Source organism: Lathyrus oleraceus, chromosome 3 (genome assembly GCF_024323335.1).
Source record: "Lathyrus oleraceus cultivar Zhongwan6 chromosome 3, CAAS_Psat_ZW6_1.0, whole genome shotgun sequence".
Classification (NCBI taxonomy): domain Eukaryota; kingdom Viridiplantae; phylum Streptophyta; class Magnoliopsida; order Fabales; family Fabaceae; genus Lathyrus; species Lathyrus oleraceus.
Genome location: NC_066581.1, coordinates 527,024,822 through 527,031,291, shown reverse-complemented (window position 1 = coordinate 527,031,291; position 6,470 = coordinate 527,024,822).

Here is a 6,470-nt window from a genome sequence, read left to right as displayed (position 1 = left end):
TTTATATTTTAGACACTTATATTTAAAATAAAAATTAAATTAATCTATTTTTTAAATAAAATTTTTGAATTGTTTTTTTTTGAAACAAGTATACTTTTAGAAGAATAAAAAATAATATTATTTTCTGTAAATAAAAAAACTGAAAAATACTTTTTTTTCAGAGAACACACAGAAAAGGATTTTTATTAAAAAAAGTTTTTTATTAAAAAATGTTTTCTCCAAAAATAAAAAAATACAATTTTTTATTTTTGAAAATAAATGTTTTTTCTTAAAATAAAAAACAGATTCTTTTCTTTTTAAATTGATTTTTTTACAATAATTTAAAAAATAAATAAATTAAAATCAATTATAAAATTAATTATTTATAAAATTTTAGTTATGAATATAATCAGTTAATAACTCTTTTAAAAAATAAAATCCGGGTTTGATAATTGTATTTAATAATTATTTATGATTATAGATTGATTATATATTTTTTTCATATCTCTTATTTAGTGTATTACTTTTGATTTTATATTATATTTATTCTTGTTATTCATGATATTAATGTCTATCATTGTTTTAAATTCTTTTCTGAATCGATCATGGTTTAGATTCACATTAGAAAATAATTTTAAATTTTATTCTATCATACTTCATGTTAAACTCTAGGATTTAGATTTAGTAATCACATATAGTATATAGTGTCGAATCATTAATGTTGTAGTATTGAATTAAGTGACTAAAATTGGAGGGAACGAAGATACGAATGATAACTAGAATATCTATAATTGATCATGAGTATTTACATTGGAGAATTAGTCTCATTCCAACAAACACATTTACATGTTATTTAATCAAATTTTATAATTTTCTTCTTATGAAACAAAGGAGTTTTCAACATCCAAACTTAAAACTTTATTGGCACTTTGAAAAATTTAAGATACGTCCTTGAAAATTTTTAATGACATAGTTGTTGGAGTCTTGCACCACTATATTTTAGCATAAAATTGGTTATTGTCATTTAAAATAAATTTGTATTTTATTTTATTTATGTATAATTTTCTATTTATTATCCTTATATTGTTAGACACTTACAAACTTTTTTTTAGAGAATCTTCATCAAATTTTGAGGACAATCTAGAAAATTTGTTCGAGACAATTTATATTTATTAAGTTTTGAGGACAATCTAGAAATATTGTTCGAGACAATTTATATTTATTTTGAATGAAGTGTAAAATGTTATTTGGAGAGTTTTGTTTATGTAAAAATAAATATCATATAATTAAACATAATTATTTAGGTCTTTAAATAAATACACTTTCACTATTTTACTCAAATCATACACCTTTAACATTTTCTTATGACTTTGTTTACGAGTTTGGAGCGTAAGAGATGTGAAGATTTTGAAAAAAAGAGAATGATTAAATGAAAAGAATAGAAGAATTTAGATAACGATGATTTTAAGAGATTTATTTTTATTCAAAAATTAAAATCTTCCTAACCTGATAGTTGTTTTTTTACCAGAATCTTGTGACCCTGAAAGTATGGTCTTAATTTCCTCGCCGCAACGACGACGACTAGTGCCGGTTTTCTCAATCTTCTGATAATGGGCTTCGGTGTCTTTTGAACACTTTTCTTACAAAATACACATGTTTATCTGTTCTGTCAATTTTTTGGACAAGGACTAAGCTCATCGCATGATCCGTGATCGAGAGGTATAATAGCAACGACAACCCCTCTCTCGTGCGAGTCAAGATGGAGGGAGATGTGAGGAATTTCTTGACTTTGGTGAAAGCTTTCTCACATTCGGGGGTCCACTAAAACTTATCATTCTTCTTTAAGGTGACGGAAAAGAGGAAGGCTTTGTCGCATGGGCAGGAAAGGAAGCAAGATAGGGCGACAAGGCGACCTATGAGCTACTGTACCTCCTTTATGTTGATGAGTATCTTTATTGTGATCATTGCTTGACACTTATCTGGGTTAGCCTCGATACCCCTTCTTTTTAGCATGAATCTTAGAAAATTTCCCTCCTAGACCCCGAAAAAGCACTTGGCGGGGTTTAAGCACATACCATACTTTCTGAATGACTACATGACATCTTTCAAATCCTCTGTGTGACTACGCCCGTCGATGGTCTTAATTATCATTACATCGACATAGACTTCTAGGTTTTCCTTATTTGGTGGCAAAGACAACATCCATGAGTTGCTGGTAGGTGGCACCAACATTGTTAAGACTGAAAGGCATGACATTGTAGTAGTAGTTACCATGATTCAACCTAAAGGCTGTTTTGGGCGCTATAAGACCCCAATTTTGACCCTAAGATCCCTCATGCTATCTCATCATATGCATTGACTTTGGGATCACACCTTGGCATCCTCCTCACCCCTCATTCATTGGGTTTGCATTGGGAGAGATCACCAAGCATATTTGATTGTATCATACTTTGCTTTTCTTTGTTTACTAACCAAAATAGCAAAAATATCTCTATGTATAGCTTTACTTCTTTTGTAGGTAGTGTATGCATCCACCCATGCTCTGTCAAGCTCACATCCAGGGTTTGAGACCCTCAATACAAGGAAATCAATCAAGGGAAGGTTCACAATGGTTCCAAGCATCATATATGGATCCCCATGTTCTTCATTTATCATTTTGATCAAGAATTCATCAAGAGTTTGAAGCTTGTTTACCTTGGAAACCCTAATTCATCTGGGTATCTTGTGTGACTCCCTTAATAAGTTTCTTCACCAATTGGTCAAATATTTCAAGGGATACTTCATTTCACATCATTTTATACATATATGATCCTCCATGACTCCCAAAGATTAAGGGAACTTCAGGTTTGCAAGTTGGTTCAAGGTGGTTGACCAAAGAAAGTCAATTGATCAAAACTGGGGTTCCCTAGACCATATCTCATACACTTTTTGTCATATGAAAATGATTCCAAGATGAACGTTACTATATATGACATTCCAAACAACTTTCATGTTGAGATCAAGATCTACGTTTGCTTGGAAAATCATTTTTTATGGTGAAAGATTATAGGTCATTTTGTCTGTGCCCTAGTTAGAAGGTCAACTTTCAAGGATCATAACTTGCTCAATTTTTATGATATGAAGACCATCCAAGTTTCATGATCAATTTCAAGGTGTCCTCTCCAACTTTTATTCTTTGAGAAATGTCAAATTCAACTTGCAAGGGTATGTTCCAAAAGGAAACATTATAGGTCATTTTGGGCCATTACCATTGAACAAGCAATTTTCCTCAACTTCTAAAATGCATAACTCCTTCATTCAAAATCCAAATGAGGTCAAATTTGTGACTAAATTGAATAGGATTGAAAGAGATACAACTTTTATGAAGGAACTCTTTCTATTTTAAGCTCATAACAAAAGTTATTCAAGGTGGAAGTAGTGAATATTTGACTTGGTACTTAGAAACTTTTCAATTATGTTTGATTTCCCAAACTTCCACCTTAAAATTCACATCATACAAGCTTCAAATGGAAAAGTGTTTAACATAAAAGTTATTTCCCTTAATCTCACCTTTTCAAAAAGTCCAAAATTACTTCATTTGGACAAGGTTTGAATAACTTGCGCATGGTTACTCTTCATGGTTCCATTTGGATGAATCTCATGATCACTTCTCAATTACAAATGCATAGATTCTTGTTAGGCTTTCAATATGATTCATGATCATTTTTGGATCTTTTGACATCATCTAATGGGCCTATCATATGCCCATGCAAGCATGCACACTTGAATTACTATTTTTGGCATTTGAATGGAAGTGTGTGAAAATCAATTGTCAAGCCTATAAATACATGCATTATTGCTAAGAATGAAAGATACCTTGCCCAAGATTTGCTCCTACAACCTCCCCACCTCCATTAAAGGATAATCTTGAAGGTTTTCACTTGAAAATCGAGTTTCAATTTCACTTCTGTTTTGAAGTTGAAACTCCAAGAATCCAAGCCATTTGAGCTCTCATTTCACCTCCTGCAATCAAGTGGAAGCAAGCCCAAGCCAATTGAGATCCAGATTGAGTTTCATCACTGCAAACAAAAGGTGAAATTTGTCAAACTTTCTCTCTTAGATTCTCTCTCAATTCTCCATCATTTCAATTAATTTTTGGTTGGCTGAAGTCCTACCAATGTAGGCAACAAGATTGAGTTGCTTTGAGGTCAAATCGAAGCAACTCAGTTCATACTCCTCAATTTTCAATTCCACGTATCTTTCAATATAGTGAGAATTGGAGAATTTTGAGGGCAGATTTGGATTCCTGACATTTTTCTCTCAAAATTAGTGTATTCACTTTTTATTTTAGTGAAGGTTGATGGTGGACCAGTCCGGTGAGGTCCACTGGAGAAGATGATCGGAGCCCAAGCTCCGGTGGTGCGTTGGCGCTCTCCCAACCTTCTGATTCTTTTGAAATGTTTTAATCTTGACCGCTCCTTGTGATTACCATCCCTAAGACGCATTGGCCGATGTGTATGGTGTGAAGCGCGCGCTTGGCCATCAGATCTTCCACCTCAATTAATGAGGGAGATCTGATGGCCCTTGTTTTTTTTCTTCATTTAATTGCCTCATTTTGTTTAATTCATAATAAATCCATTTTTAATCCAAAAAATATGGGACTTTCACCAAAAATCTTTAAATAATTTTCTATTCCATATTCTGAATTAAAATTATTTTTTGGATTAATTTTGGTATTTTTCCTGAATTAAATATTTTTATGCATATTTTTAATTATTTAAAAATACTTCTGACTTTTTAAAAATTGTGAAATTTTTTGTCTAAGGTTATTTGACCTTGTTTGACCTAGGATAAATCCCTTGGCCATTTATTTGGTGTTTTGAAGGGATTTTAGGTTTTGACCAAATTAAAATGTATTTTAATTCAATTTTAATGAGATTTTTAATTGATTAAATGTTTACAAATATTGTTGAGCCATTTTTATGGTCTTGTGAAGTTTGAATTTTTGTTTGGGCCTTGGTCTTGATTGATTTGACTTTTGTTGGATCAAAACCATTGGATTTAGGGGATTGATGAAATGTACATTTCATCTCCAAAAATGAATGAAGAGTTTTGATCAGATGAAATTCCTCTCATGATCAATTTGTATTTCTGTCTCCCCCTCCCTCTTTATATTCATCCCTATTCTTCCTCATTTCCTCATTTGACCAATGAAATCTCTAATGTCTAAAGGCTAATTGATTCATCAATGACCTTGTGTCAGATGAATCAATACAAGTAGGACTGAGATAGGTCCCTCCCAGTTTTTTTAGTGTGTGGCATGTTTTAGGAGTTTGATTCTTTATATCAAATCTCTAACATGCATTAACACCTATATCTTATTGCCCGACCTCAGATGGTTGTGACTTCTACATAAATCCAATTACGATTGCTTAACATAGAGTTAAATTTGATCAAGAAGGCATATCATTCTAGTAAGTGAGATTGTAAGTCTCCCATTATTCATGGCATTGTGTGGAAACTTGACCTTTTTTACTTTCATGAGAGCTAGTGGCATACTTGTTGATTTATCCAAGTTGGAGCCCTTCTCGTGGATGATGTCTTGGTTCAAGGATTCATACTTGTGAATGAATGGTTGAGTGTTCTCCAAAGAATGACTTAATCAATTAAAACTCATAACTAACATTTGACTAACCATTGACTAACCTTTTATTAACATTATTTTAATTTCAAGTCATTTACTTAATACAATTTAAATTTCAGCACCTTTATCATTCATTGTCATTTACATTTCATGCAACTTGTTTATGTTTCAAGTCCTTTTCACTTTGCTCATTGGAGCCATATCTTGTGATTGTATATATTGTGTAAGAACAAAAATAGTTCTACAACAGATTCCAGGATTTTGATGATAACAAAGGATGAAACCAAAAATGGCACTCTAACGAAAAATTTCTAAGTGTGCAGGACTCTAAACAAGAAGAAAGGAATCTGATCGCTTCATCAGATATAAAATCAAATCAGATACAAATTACCAGAAGACCAGAAGCATCTGAAGTAGAAACGCGCTCTAGAAGTTCTGACTCTGAGCAAGACAACATATCAGAATATCAGAAGCATCTGTAGAAAAAGCGCGCTCTAGAAGTTCTGACTCTGAGCAACGACATATCAGAATACCAGAAGCTCTCAACGTCATCTGAAGACAACACTGAAAACCTAAAACAGGAATATCAGAAGCTCTGAAGTCAAAGATCTCAGACTAACGAGTAACGCTAACTCTGACAAAGAATTTCCATATCCAGAAAGAGTAACGACAACTACAACTTCAAATGGAAAGAAACTATATTTGGAAAGAAGTTATTCAGGGAGACAAACTTGTTCTGGCAAGAAACAACAGAAGTTATGGCATTAAACTCTCATCAAGACAAAATATCTGCCATCACTACAAACGGTCGTTTTTCACCTCTATATAAAGAACGACATACCTCATTGAGAGATATACCTGAACGCAC